A 16,056-nucleotide genomic window follows, 5' to 3' on the forward strand; every position below is an offset into this window, starting at 1 on the left:
TTGGAAAGGGTATGATATTTCAATCTTAATCATTTTACATTAAGTATTTCCAAACCATATGACACTCTTGTTTGCTTTATTAAATACAAAATTCTAAACTTAATCTACTCTTTCTGGATTATTAGCATTATGCCTACCAATCTATAATAAAAATTTAGACTTGTTTTTGTTGTTGTTGGTTTATCTTCTTTTTTCAGTCTTCCCTTCCTTTATCAGCTCTTTCCAGTGTATTTTAGCTTTGAGCAAAATGACCAAATCCTTAGAATTATAAGAAAAGAGTACAAGCCAGGAGGGGCTGGAAGTCAGATAGCCCAAGCTCTAGTCCTAATTAATTCTTAACGAATGATATGAGGCTGGGCAACCCCTCTGCTCCAGCTTCAGTTACCTGATTTGAAAGGTATATGAGTGACAAGATCTTGAAGTTCCCCGCCAGTTCTAGAAGTTCCCTTCTCACTCCTCCCTGTGAATAGCCATCCTGCCAATCATTCCCCACACTCCCAATCTTCACACTCACACTTCAGCCTGGAAAGTGCTTCTTCCACCAGGACACTCAATACCTTGCCCCAACTTCTTACTGTTTCTCTGGTCCCAAGGAGACATCACCACTTCCGGGGCACCTTCTTTGAAGCTCTAAATCTTGGATGATATGCCTCCCCTGGAGATTCCAATAACATACCTACCACTTTGTATGTGCTATGTGTAATTGTCTATCTTGCTTCACCAAACGGGGTACAGCTGGTCAGAAGAGGCTTATCTTCATTGTCCCACAGCCCTAGCATGGGTCCTGGAATGTAAGGGTATGGGTCAGGGGACTTAATGAAAAACAGTTTATTCATTCAGGAAATCAATAAGCCCAAATGACCATGAAACTCCCTAAAAAAAGATGATGCAAGATTTCAGAACACTAGCTTTCTTTGTTTTCTTCTATAGGGACTGAAACAGCAAGAAATATCCCCTGGATAAGCATCTTTCCTGTATAAGTTACTCTAGATAAGTTTTTTTCTATGCATGTAGGAAACTCTCATCTTGTTGAAAAACCTTCCAAAAACATAGGTTGAAATTTATATATTTCTGTCCTTTCACAACTTTCACAACCTCTTAAAGTAAGGTGTTCTAATTCAAGGGAGGTGAGAACAGAAGTGACCTCACCATGGGCTGGATCAATCTTAACCCTAATATCTCTGTTAGATCCTGCCTTGACCCATGCAAAAAGCTCATTTCTGCTCCTTCTCTCTTTAAAAATTAAAGACAAGAAGAACACCAAAAAAAGCTTCTTTGTATTGGAACTCTGTCAATAACTACAGGGCACTGGATTGATCACTGTGGCATTTTATGAGAATTTCTCATTTTGCATCTACACCTTTTGAAGATGTAGAAAAAACCGTGGATTCATCTGCAAAGAATGAGTTGCATCCAAATAAATTTCACAGCATGGAAGACAAGTAAATTTTTATATTTTGTTACTTGACAGAAATTATTTTTCTGGAGTTTGATAGGTAAATACTATTGATTTATCTTTGCTTAAAGAGCTTAGAGGTGGCTAAATGTTAACTGAGTATTATTAAGAGATGCTTACTTTAATTAATTGACATTTTTATGATATGCCACCTGAAATCTCCCTTCTAGTAAAAGCCGTGATATTTGTACATGTCACCCTTGTCTACTAAGTATTTTTTTTTTCTTTTTCTTGGATTCTTCTTAGTTGACCAACTCCAAAATATTTTGCCTTAGGTTGAGCAAAACTGTCAAGTAAAATCTTCCTGTTTTTAAGTCAAAGCTACATCTAGTTAGATGATAAAAATCCCATCAGTTTCCCTTATTATTCTAGAAATATATATGAGAGAGTTTGACTTCGTCAAATTCTCAGTAATCATAGAACAAGATTTGTCCTAAATACTAAAAATTGCTTAGGGAAGATTTCTCAGAGACCCACTAAGTCTTTGTTGGCACCACTGAGTTCCCCACAAAGAGAGTTAAAAGGAATAGCAATTGAGTAGAGAGAAAAAGAGGTTATAAAAAAAATTTTTTAAAGCTCTTCAAATTGCACAATTAAGACATATCTGGAATAACAAACATTGGATAGATGGCATTGCAGTATTTTTTCTGCAGAATAAAACTCTAAGAACTGGTTTGTTTACTATCGGGTTTTCACTGCTGTTGTCATTCTTTTATAAATAATGTTTTCACATATATGGAGGCAAGAAGCTTCCTGTATTAAAATTGTACAATTGTTCCCTGGCTCTAAAAGTTTCATTGTCTACATATAAATGCTAATACATGTAGCTTAGAATTCCTATTAATGTTTGATTTATATACCTACCCCCAGGAAATATTTACTCCCCTTTCTTTCTGACACTCAATTGCATATTTGTCCTTGTGTCACATGGGAGAAATTCCAGAGGAATTTAGGACTTTTGCCAAATTCTCCAAATTCTTGAATTCTAACAGTTTAAGAACGATGAAACAGGAAATCTAAAGGGTACTCTCTGAGCAGGAAAACACCTCCTCATCAAAGGAAGACAGGAAAACAGTCCTTATTTCAGGGAACTTGACTGGATTGTGAGAAGGGTGACATGCCGGATTGTTACAGAAAATTCCTTCACAAAGCAACCTGAGTCAACTCTGAGTATCAGTCTCCATCACGTGCCTCAGCCAGGATGCTTGTTTGTCCAGAGAGTAGAGAGTAGAACCAAGATGTCCTTCCATCAAGGGACCTAGGTCAGTGCTATTTACAGTTTTCTCCAGAGACTGGTGCTGGTCTTCAAACTGTTTATTACCTGTCCATAGTGCTATAAGCACGGAAAATGGATTTAGAAACTTTTTAGTCAGTTGACTTGCCTAATCAACAGACTTGTGTTTGTAGGCCTTGGAAATAAAACTTAAAACTTTGTCCTCCACCATGTATAGTGTGAAAAGCCATGAAGTAGGGGTTCCTTGAGGCACTTCTAGATTGCAGTTTTCAAGGGTGTCATTGGTAATGGATGGGCATAGCTGTGGAAAGAGCCATAGAAAAGGGCTGCCTTGGGTATCCCCTCCACCGCTATTTGAAATATTCCCAGGGCAAGTCACCCTGGGAAGGAAGGGTACCACCACTATTGTCCAACCAAATATCAGGGGAAATGTTGGAGGTTTATTATTATTGTTGTTGTTGTTGTTGTTGTTGTTGTTGTTGTTATACCTTCAAGAAAAAAAGAAAAAAATAATAATTTCTCACTAAGAAATTGTACTTGAGCCTGTTCCCCCTTCAATTAGATAGGGGCTCAAAATAGTTTGCAACAAATTCTAAACGGGTAACTGGCCCACAGAGTTTTAGCTAGTATATAAAGTAGCATAGTAAAAGACTCTTAGCTCTGCAGGTTGATTGTCCAGAAGAATTTTAAATAAAATTAACAACACAGTATCAGTTATCCCACCAAAAAGTTAGATGAACTTAAACTATCAAAGAAGTTTCACACTCGCCCTTAAAGGATCTGGGGATGATCATAAAAGAGTTACTACTATTCTCTTCTTGATGACATAAAAGTCAAAACAGAATATGTATATACCGGAAGCATCCAAGCCTACTAACCAAGGCAAGCCATTTCAGTATGGTCTGTGATTGACAGAGTCTGGACTGCTTATTGAGAGACAAGCAGTTTTCAGTATTAATCTATCAGTGAATATTGTATATGAATATTGTCAGAGAAAGATTTCCATTTGGCCTCATAAGGCATTTTCCAAGTTAGAATGGCACACCAAGTGACTTTGAGTACATCTTATATCTATTAAAGTGCATCTTACATCAATTTATTTTGATTTGCAAAACAAACTGGTAATGCCCAAAGGTAAATATTTTAAAGCCTGACGTTCTCCATGATATCCTTAAGGATCTAAAAAGGAATGGATGCTGATTGTCATATCTACTTAGACTCATTGGCCCTAGTTTCCTGGAGATTTCAAAACAAATCAAAGGAGGAAAGATCTAGAAGTCTGATGGGCACCGACTTTTTATTTTTCAAAGTAGAACATCAATAAATGAGCTGTATTCTAATAATTTTATTTGAATGTATATTCAAGGATTCCATGAACATATTGCTCATATCTATGAGAAAAAATTGTTGCATATTTTGTAACTTCCCACCCAGGTGAGACTTAAAAGGCTACTAAGAAACACTGAGATTCACCATTCACAATGGATGATCTTTAGAACAATTGAATAGCACTACATGAAATTTACCAGAAACACACCTATACCACCCTCCAAAATAACATTTCAGAATTTTTGATGTTTGACTGAGAGCCTAGACTGAGCACTGATATATGTTCTAGCATGAGTTCTAAAGGTTGGGATGGTTGAGTTTCTAGTTAATGTGCCAGGAGGCTAAAAAAATAAAATCCTACCCCTCTTGCTTGTCTATGTCTATAAACATAGCCAATGCTGAATAGAAAGAGTCACAAAATGAAATAAGTGCACATTGTCCAGAATGTCAAAAAGATACTTGTTAGCTTCATAAAGTGGACACATTCATAAAGCAGACACATTCATAAAGCCTAAAATAAAAAATAACTGGAAAGCTACTCCTAGCCAAGTGATAGGAGAGAAATTTAAAATCCCTGCTGAACAATTTAAGATAACTTTCACCAATCAGGAAACTTGTAAGACAAATAACAAAAACCTATCTAGTTTTATAGGTAGGTCAACAATTTAATTCCCCTTATCATAAATTCAAAACCTCAGCATTTCCTTGTAGAGCAAGGTCACCAAAGAAAAAGAAGTCATCTGTAAATTAGATTACCTTGCCACCAATCCATTAATATTGGAGATACCTCTCATTAACATGTTTACCTGTTATTTAAATGCAGTTATGGTTGAACCTGTGTTCAAATATTTGAAGTGTTTTCTTATCATAGAAGAAAAAATAATAATAGAAATAAAGACATGTTGAGATGTTTCAATTTTGCCAAGAGACATGTTTATCTTTAGCAATTATTTAGGAGAAATCATATTTTTCTCCTCCTTTTAGTCCTTCTCCTCCTTCTCTAGCTCGTCTTCTCCTCCTCTTCCTTCTTCTCCTTATGCTTTTTCTTGTCCTCCTTCTGTATCATTTCCACCTTAGAAAGATGTCAGAGTCAACAACAGCAGCCTTAGAGCCTTCCTGGGGGAAGTGATGTCATCTGGGGATAATTCTACCTTTAAAATATAAAAGTGAATATTCAGCATTAGTTGTGAATTGTTCCCTCTCCAACCCCAAGCTGCCACAGTACCTCTGCTGGGCCACCAGTGAGAATTGCTGGTTCCTGGGAAAGTCTTCTCAATCCCCTTCCCTTCCAGTGACTTTGCAAACACTGTAGTGATTGGTAGCAGACCCAGGACAAGATTTTTCCCTTCTTCTCCTGATGACTCTTTCCAATAACAAAATCTACCAGAAAGAGAAAAAAAAATAGGCAAAAATTGTACTTTAATGCCATTTCCTTCTAGATATGGAAGATGTGTAAATGTCAGAGAATGCATTTGACCCCAGAGAAGGCCAAGAAGAAGGGGCAGGAAGTGGAAAGCGGTAAGGCTTATGTTCTAAATATGAATACCAGTTTCGAAAAGCTCTCTGTTTCCAAACTTGAATAAGTTCATTTAACCTCCCTGCTTGCATTTTACCACCCAGATTGGAGGGACTAATTCAAAACAGAACTAATCTGAGCACCCCACTGAGGTTAGTGTTTTTAAAATGCTTCACACTGTATAAAAGGGGATCTAGGTGCCAAATGCTATTACTGTCCACTCTTGCCATGTTTGAAATTGACCTCTAACTTTTGATACAATGGACTGTGAAACCAGCTTTAAAATCTATGGAATACCAAACTGGCTGCAAGGGAAAATAGAAAAAGTAAGCCTGGCTGAATAAGCTCTGTCATACCACAATTTCACAGTTGAACCAAAAGTAGTACAAATTCAAATTGTAGGGTATAGAGAGCCTAAAACTTTGAAGTCAATGCCTTGGAAAATGGAAGGGAGAGCTCGCTTATGTCTGCAAGTTAACCCTTAGGCAGGACAAGATCAGGAAACAGAACGACAGCTACGGCTATAAGCACATCTCTCAAGTTATTGAGCTCAACTAACTGTAATAATATTAATAATGATAACAGTTGCAGCTCCATCTTAATTATCCCTACTATGTACCCTGAGTTGTGCTAAATGTTTGCCCTGTGTTACCTCACACACGCATCAAAAGTCCACAATAAGGGAGAGTATCTGATTACTCCTATATCACACAGAAGGTAGACAGAGACTACCTACATTGCTTGGAGTCACTTGGAGAATAATCAGGGAAGCTAGGATTCAAACTGAGGCCACCCAACTTCATGGAGCCAAACTATGACAAAACATGTATTCTGAGGCAGGAATCTCTAGTTGGGAAGCAACAGATGGGCGGTAGAGGCTGTACTACAGTACTTCCTTCAACACTTGCCTGACTCTGAAACCATTCACCTTTCAACATCCTGCAACTCCTGAAGCTATAGTCTACAGGTTTTTGCAGGAATCTGCAGGCTGCAAATGAATCTCTGGCCCTTGTCATATGTTCTCCTTAAAATTCTCATTTAAGTCTTTCATATGCTCAGTCAGATCCCTTTTATGTTATGAAGAGTTTCTTTAAAGAATTTTATGACCTATGAGGCTCCAAGGCCACATGCCCACTGTCCTCTCTCCTGTTTGTTCTTGTCTTATAGCTAAAGGAAGAAGGAGGATTTTTTTCCCCCCTGAGAAGAAAGACTGGCATCAGGATACCTTTGGCCATTGAGCTACCATCCCACCCTGAACAGCCATGGCATGCCTCATTGCACTCTCAAAGATACAGTTGCCTTACTCCCTCTGTATCCCCAGACTGCTGCAAACACTCTTGACAGTTTGGAAAATATCCCACAGAAACACAACACTCTGCCTTAACTTTTCTTTTGGCATTCAGCTACTTTTCTCCTTTTCTTGGATCCTTCATCTTATTTCCAAAAGGTCCTGGAGAAAACTACCTCGGAGTAATTAGAAGTTTGAGAAAGGTTTCCAACTAAAAGCTAAAAACAATTTTTTAATTAAAAAAAAAAACAATAACTTGTCAGTTTAAAGGGAGACTTTTTTTTTCCTTTTAAATACAGTGACTCCAATTTCTTTGGCCAAAATCTTCTTTCTTGATCATGACAGTCTCCCTATTCAGGGGAAAGTATTTGAGACTCTCTTCCTTTCCACAACTGTGCTCTAGCTGTGACAGACACAAAAATAAGAGAGAGTGACTCCCTATACTCCCATTCCTTATAAAATTTTGCTGAGAAATTATGTGCAGTGTGTTCTATCAGAAGGTGCCTTGTTTCCCTATTAAAGCATCTTCTTCTACATTAATGAGCCTCACTATTGTCTAAATATCTAGTCATAGTTATAGGAAATCAGCAAGGGAAATATTAGAAAGGACTGAGATAAAACCTGGCAAGGTCAGTGATACCCTGCAGAGAGTTCTGCATGTCTTAGGAGGTGTAAGAGTGAAGATAGAAAAGGGGAGAGGTAAGAAGAGAGGAGTAAGAAAACACTATTGAAAATCCAATTTGGAGTGACTGACCCAATCAAACATAATAAAGCTAAAAGAGCTGAGTTCAGGAGCCAAGTCCAGAAGTCCAGGCTGGGCAAAGGGGCAGAGATCAAATCTAAAACCTATCTACACAGCTAAAAATCTGGAATTCAAATGATAAAGGAAAAACTTGCACATTTCAAAAGACTTGAAGGGGGCGCCTGGGTGGCTCAGTGGTTTAGGCCTCTGCCTTCGGCTCAGGTCATGATCTCAGGGTCCTGAGATTGAGCCCATATCGGGCTCTCTGCTCAGTGGGGAGCCTGTTTCTCCCTCTCTCTGCCTGCCTCTCTGCCTACTTGTGACCTCTCTCTCTCTGTCAAATAAAATAAATAAAATATTTAAAAAAAAAAAAAAAAGACTTGAAGGTACATCCAGCAACTGAAGTGGAAAGGTTGAACCAAGACAGCCTGGTCTGAAACACCACCTTAAACCATCCAGCAGGGGCTAATGGGAGGTGCCCTTCCCACAGATGGAAATGGCTTGGTGAGTAACTGAACATCTCAGAGAGTACACTGTCTTCTCAAAGGCAAATCTGTATAAAGAAGAATAATATGTTTATTGTCTAGAACCAAAGAGGGTATAGTCAGTAAATGCGAATTCCCTCTTTGTTAGCACTACTATACTCACATTAGAAAAGACCAGTGTTTGTTTATGACACTCTTCTGGGAAACCTCTAGACTGAACCTCTTGGTTCTGACCTGATTCAGCAGAGTGTGACCATGAAGTCATGCAGAGCTACTCTGAAGGATGATGGTCAGGCTTAGGTTAAGACTCCTCATCATTTATCCAAGTAGTATTTTGTTCACTTCTGCCAAGATCAGCTAACCTTTGCTAATCCAGTTCAAGGACTCAACCTCAGCCCCTTCTTAATGAAATCTGAGGGGAGAAGAGGTATGGTAGACAGAATAATGGCCCACCAAAGATGTCCACACCCTAATCCCTAGTACTCAGGAATTTGTTATATTACACCGGCAAGGGAGAATAAAAGTTGCAGATGGAATGAGATTGGCTAATCAGCTAACCTTAAATGGAGAGATTACACCGGATTATCTGGGTGGGCCTAATCTAATCACAAGGTTTTTGTTTTTTGTTTTTAAGTAGAAGAAGGAGGCGGAAGAGAAGGAGATGTGATGATGAAGGCTGAGGTTGGAGTCATACCCATGAGTGGGACCCAACACCCCATTGCTGGTTTCAAAAGTGGGAGGGAGCCCTGGGACATGAAATGTCAGCAGCCTCTAAAAGCTGGAAAAGGCAAGGAAGCAGATTCTCCCCTACAACTTTCAGAAAAGAACATGCGCCTGCCGATACTTTCATTTCAGCCTAGTGAGACCCACAACAGACTTCTGGCCTACAAAACTGGTAAGATAACAAATTTATGGTGTCGTAAACCACAAATCTATGGTGATTTTTAAAGCTTCCATTGAAAACATAATTTCCAAAATGTACCAAATGGTTCTGATCCATGAATTAAACATTAACATGCAAGACAGCAGAGGTCTACTTAGTAGAGAAAAGTTCCCACATTAAAGAGAAAGATTGCAATTGTTGTCTTCCCACATGTAGAAGGTGACTAGGCCACAAATGCCTTGTGGGTACAAGGAATGTGTTGCTATGCAATATAATGGTGAAGAATCAAGGTTGAGAAGTCAGACAAAACTAGTTAACAAGCGTTGCTAACATATAATTATACAGAAATGACTATATATATACTGTTTATTCTGGGGTGTGTATTGTTTGAGGAATGTAACTTTTCTACCCCCTCCCCCTCCTTCTTGTTCTTCGCCTCTCAGTCATAAGAAAGGGAAATAGACCAATTTTTTTTTTCCAATTCAGGTTCACACTTCTAAGACTGTCAAGAAGCAAAGGGTGCTAGATGATCACATTGTTTATTGCTCCTAAAATTCACTCATGGCTTTAGTCAAAGGGTCAGGCATTCCAAACCTTGAAAACAGAGAAAAAAGGCGTAATTCCCAATCCGTCTAGAACATGTCTATTAAATGTTACTTTTAATATTGGAAAGTACTATTTCTCAAGCCATGTATAATGAACACAGTTTTCCAAAGATAGCATCATTTCATTTGTCACTTTTCCTGATGGAAATGAAAAAAGAGTTCATTTCAAGTGAGGTATAATGGAGCCCACTACTCCTTATGCTTCCAATCAGTGAGATAAACACATTTGGAAGAGAGTCTTTCTAAATGAACATTGACCAATTCTCCCAAACAAAATTTCTCTTTATATCATTTAATTAAACTCTTTCTTTCCAAGAAATATACATCAAAAGAGGTAGAAATGCATTTCATAAGAAAGCTGAGAAAATAGGAGAATATTGATAGAGAGGAGGGTTCATGTGTCACAAAAGTTGCATAAGGCCCTTTTGTACCCCAGAGGCATCTGGGGAAGCCACATATGTATGTTGCAATGGAATTGTGTCATCATTTCCCTGAATCTGAAGGGAGGGTTTGGTCTATATAAATTGTGGTCACAGAAGCTAACTGAGCTCACTTCTGTTACATTTGTGGCCCAGAGAAGAATTGCACGTAATTATGCGTATTTGTTGGCCATGTATGGAAACAAATCCCGGAAATGAAACCAACTATTCTATCAAGTTCTCCAAGCACATATCCATCAAATTGACCAGACCTCAAGACCTCAAGAGTGTGAATTTGGAAACTCAAGAGTGGAACTTCCCCTGAAATGATTCCCCAAGGTGTGTAGGTCAACAGAGGATGGAATCCTTCACAGTGTGACGTGGAGCCAGGAGAGAGTATCTGGGTTTAATATTGTAATTGAAGGACTGCTTCAGTCACCTAATACATTTGCAACAGTTGTTTTGGCACCCAGTTATTGAACACACAAAGACTTATTTAATAGTGCGAATACACAACGTAGTGTATCTCTGTGTGTTTTTAATGACCTACACACAGGCTACTATTTTATAGTGGCTTCCACCAGAAAGAGGAAAAAACAAGATTCAACTATAGAAGCTGTCTACATTTAATATTTCTGTTAGTTTTCTGTCTGCCAGTCTGGCAGATTGGCCCAATTGGAAAAACAACATTTATGATTGCTGAAACAGTTCCTGGCTACATTTGGCACCCTTAATCACAGTACGACACAGAAATCCCTGTCTACAAATCGAAGGCAAAAGAGGCCAGCCTTTGTGTATCACCAAGACTTATCTGTTCTTCTTTATTTCAAAGTCCAAATTCTAATGTCATTCCTCAATTCAATAGCATAGTAGTCCACCACATTTCACAAAAACGATGCAAATTCGATGCAAATCCTTGGGTTAATTGGATATCATCAGTCCCATGTCACTATAAAAAAATAAATCTGTCTCCTGTTTTCTGCTTTGTTTTGTTTTTCTAGGCCAGGAAAAAAAAATACAAATTTTACTCATTTCACTCAAACTCTATTTTTTTAACAGGAATAGAATAAAAATGATTTTTTTATATATTGATACACAAAGAAAAAAATACAATTAACATCATGTGCTTTTGAGTACCGTTTGGCCAACAAAATTATTAAAAGTGGTGCATTTTTTTTTTTAAAGTACTGAACCTGAAATTGAAAGTGCCAAGTCTGAAACTTGATCCTAACTCTTAGTAGCTGGGAGAGATTTGACAACTCACTCAACCCTCTGAATCACCCAGCCTCACATTATTGGAGCATCAAATAGGATTCCATGTCTGGTAAAAGACAAAGTCCCATTCAAATGTAACTTGATATACTAGAAAATTTAAGAGAGAACACATTTGTCTGTAGGTAATATTTAAATCAAAGCTTACCATCAAATAAATCTATAATTCTTAAAAAGAAAAAAGGCTGAAAACCCTATTCCCAACCTTCATCAGTGTTCATCTGTGTTCTTGTTGAGTGAAGAAACTGTAATATTTGGTCCCACATCTAATTAGGTCCTGGAAATTCAGCAGGATGTGAATGGAAGTTTTGTTTCTATGCAAGAAATCCTGGCAACTAGAGCATCTTTTTTTTTTTTTCTTCTCAGCACATCAACATTCCATACCACAAATTACTGGCATAGACTGCAGGCAGAATCAGCTACCTTACCCTTAACCCTTTGCCTGCCAATGGATGGGAAGTACACATTATCAGCAGAGATAGAATGGCTCAAGGGACAGTCACAAGGGAAAACTGAGAATATCTTGAGTGAGGCTTTGAACTGATTAGATAAATAAAGCATGAGCTTTAAAGCCAGACTGTGGTCATTCCAGTCTTGATTATACCATTTTTTTCCCCATCTGTAGACTGGCATAATAATAATCCATAGGATAATACAGTTGTTGTGAAGTTTAATAAGAAAATTGCAGGTGAGTGCCCTAATGGCCAACACACAGAAAACACTCAACAAAGGGTTGTTCTTAACCTTTTTTTTTTTTGCTATTATTCTTATTATCAACTGTGAGCTAATGTTTTAGAATGCTTGAATGCCCACCCAAATTTTTTATGTCTGAAAAATTGTTATGAAACAAGTGAAAAATACATTACCTAAATAATAGCCTATTTGTTTATGTTGTTTTAGAATAAGCATATTTTTCCAATGGGAAAGAGCCCCACTCTTCCCCCCTCACACACACAAATTAGCTCAAGTTGGAAAACTAAATTTATTCTAAATTTTTTCTCAAATCAGGTTTCAAATCCTGTCGATCTAATCTCTAAAACCTTTCCTCAGAGTCCCCATCCCTGCTCTTGTCCCTGCCCCTGCTCTGCCCCGACACTCACCACTACCCTCTCCGACAGCTTGGTCTCTTAGTCTCCATGCCTCCAATCTTGTTCTTCAACCCATGCTCTACATGACCACCCATTTCTGGATTACCCCTGGGCACCACGGGCACCATAAAGAATAATCTTCCAATAAGATCTCATTAACCAAAATATTCAAATTCCTGACTGTGATGAACTGATCCCATGTAACCTTTCAGTCACAGCTGGGCAGTCCCATGGCACCGCCATTTGCACCTAAGTATATATGGTGGGGTGTTTCAGTGGGAACTGATGCTGACTTCACTTCAGCAGACACCAGATGCCAAAGGGCGTGGCTGAGGTGTGTTTGCAGAGGTAGGCAAAGGAAGTAAGGACCCTGAGTGTCTTCACCACTCCCCAACCTCATTTAGGATAAATATGGGCCTGAGTGTGGTGGGAGGGGATTTTATGGAATACTTCCACTAAAGAGGCTGTTGTCATGCAGACTTTTTGGAGAGGCTTGTGGGAATCCTACCTTCTAAACTGTCCCATCAAGAAAAGCTTTCAGTTTTCAGCCTGCAGGGACTCCCTCATGTGAAGAAAAAAGGAAGATCCTGTCCTACCAGGGTGGCCCACATCCAATGAAGAATCCAGTGTTAGGTGAGGCTGCGCTATTTTTAGCCCATCAAGTCAATTCTAAATGACCATTTTAGCACCAGAACGTCACCTCAGGCCTCTTGTATAGCTCAACGAATCCTCTGCTCAATTCTACAGCATGGCTTTTCCTTCAACAGGTATTGATCCCATGGTCTTTCCCAATAAACGTTTTACACGTTAAATTTCCTCTCAGAGTGAGCTTCCATGGGAATCAAATTTGCAATAATATGTTCAAGTGGCATACTTTCACATACATCTGCCTCCCAGGCTGTAAGTCCCTTGAGGGCGGAGATGGATCTTCATGCACCTTTGCATTATTGAGAGCCAGCATGTGGGAAGGGCCACAGCATTTTCATTTAACATAAGGCATCAAAATCAGGATGAGAAATGCAAGATTTCAAATCAGCACAGGAAGACTTTTCTATGCAAGGGATTATATATGTGTGTGTGTGTGTGTGTGTGTGTGTGTGTATTTGAAAGAGAGCCAGTGAGAGCACGAGAGTGGGGAGGGGCAGAGGAAAAGAATCCCCCAGCAGATTCTACCCTGAATGCAGACCTTGACATGGAGCTCAATCCCATTAGCCATGAGATAATGACCTAAGCCAAAACCAAGAGTCCAGCACTTAACCTATTGAGCCACCCAAGTGCCCCATCTATGCAAGGGTTCTTTAACATGGAGAATTTCTCACTGTGCAAGAGACATAGTTTTGTTTTTTTTGTTTGTCTGTTTGTTTTAACTATTGTCATTTCTATGAGAAGAGATTTTCCCAAAACATTCCTGGCTTATGGCTCCAACCTCGTTTTTACCAATAGAAGTGAATTAACTTACCCCATCACTAGATTACCTTGTGACTTAAGGACACTCATCCATTTGTATTTGCATATGTAGAGAGACATATTTGGAATAACACTCCTGACTTTTCTCAACCTTCAGTTTTTCCCAGTGGAGGAGAAACTGACTTATTAGCAGGTAAGTTTGGTAAAAGGAGCTGATCCTTCCTCTTCCTCAGTTGATCTTTAAAAAAAAAAAAAAGCATATTGTCTTCTCCACTTCTGCAAGTTATGCAGAGGAGCCCCCAAGGATGAAGTATGTAGCTGCAGAGAGCAGGTATATTTGCTTACTTCGGGGGTAGATTAGCAAGTCCACTTGGTAAGCACACTTGTGTTAGTTGTTTATTGCTCAGGAAATTGTTGCTCAAAACTTCACGGTTCAAAAAAACCTATTATCTCACAATTTCTGTGGGTCAGGAATCTTAACATGGCTTAGCTGTGTCCTCTGATTCAGGGTTCCTCATAATCCTGCAATCAAGGTGTCAGCCAGAGCTGAGATCTCATCTGAGGTTTCAACTGGAGAAATAACTGCTTCCACACTCACATAACTGTTGACAGGATCATTTTCTTACATGACATTGAACTGAGGCCCTCAGTTCCTCATAGGCTGCTGTCCAGAGGCTTCCCTCAGTTTCTTGCCTCTTGAATTCCCCATCTTGCTTCATCAAAGCCAGTAAGGGAGAGGGTTAATAGACAGTCTACTAGCAAAATGGAAGTTACAATCATATAGACAGGCATCTCTGTCACCATTGTATTGATTAAAGCAAGTTACTAGGTCTTAAGGGGAAGAGACCACACACAGATGTGACTATCAGGGGGTGGGTGTCATTGGAGGTCATGTCAGAAGCTGCCTTCTACAAACCTTAAGGGCCACTGTCTGGCAGCTGTATAAAAAATCATAAATATGATGTCTATATTCCCATAAGTCTGATTCCAATGTCCATTTCTCCATTGGTTCCAATCTTAGGAGGGGAAGAAGAATGCCATTTATAGGGCCTCCTCAAGTCACCAATACCCATCGCTGAGATGATTTAGTTCGTAGCTAAACAACCTCTCAGTGGCAAGAAAGGTTGATCTCTAGTCCCTTTCTCGACAATGAACACTTATCTCAATTTAAGGCAGAATCTTGCTGAGAATATTAACCTTAACCTGTAGCAAATATGCTATAGGTTAAGGTTAAAGTAAGTTTCTCCTTATAGAAACTTGAAGGAATTTACCCAATACACTTCCCCAGGCCAATGATCTCACATATCCACATGCTGAGGCCAAATGTATACGTGTCTTGCCAGCCCTCAGGAGACAGAAATACTAAAGACTCATGTGACTCTGGAGGAATGGCACCGGAGGGTATGTGATGCCAAAATCCAAACCATGTCTCAGTCACAGAGAAGCGTTGAGAAGTGTGTCATGTACTTATCACCACAAAGTTCTTGTCCATATTGAAGCAAATCCAGAGGATAAGATTGACTGAATTACATAAGTCCTCCTGTGCTCAGGAAGCCTTCTCAAGTGCCATGTGTAAGACAGTGACATTTATACACTGGAAAAGGGTGTCAGAGCTAAATTGGAAGCAGCCAAGCATTGCTTGGGCATTTGTATATCTTGCTTCTCTAAGACATTGAAATTAATAGACTCTAGTAAAACAGAACTAACTGTGTGTAAAGTTAAAACTATATAAGCTCACCATGAGAGCAGAGGCTGGGTTATTCCCTTTATCACCAGGACCTCTATATGGCAATATTTTATAGATATGTGCTTATAGAATGTTTTATAGGTGTGTGTTTAACTGTTCGATTGCTAAGTTTCTCTTGTTTGTTGTTTGGCCACTAACAGCCTATCTAATTCTTGTTTCTTACCTGCATTACAATATATGGGGTTTACTCTACAGTTTTTAAATTATTTGATCAAAAATATATCAAGAGTACCAAGATGTGAACCACAGCCAACAACAGAAACACAGGACTAAATTAGATGTATGTGTCTTGACAAGGTGGGAAACAGGTGCAGGGTATCTCGTGTTCAAATAGGAAAAGAAAGTCTCAAGAGAAATCTCACATAGCTTAGATTTCACCATGGCCTAGTAAATGCTAGACATTTTGGTTAGGTAACTTCTGAAGATACAGACAATTTCTCTGGGAAATGGTACTAACTTGACATTTCGAGAAGAAGCTATGCCCTGTTTACAATATTGTACTCATTCCAGAGTTGGACTATCCATCTTCTAGAGCAAGGATGTCCAACAGATACTTCTAAGATAATGGAAATCTTCTATTCTTTG

This window comes from Meles meles, chromosome 9 (genome assembly GCF_922984935.1).
Source record: "Meles meles chromosome 9, mMelMel3.1 paternal haplotype, whole genome shotgun sequence".
In the NCBI taxonomy this organism is placed as follows: Eukaryota; Metazoa; Chordata; class Mammalia; order Carnivora; family Mustelidae; genus Meles; species Meles meles.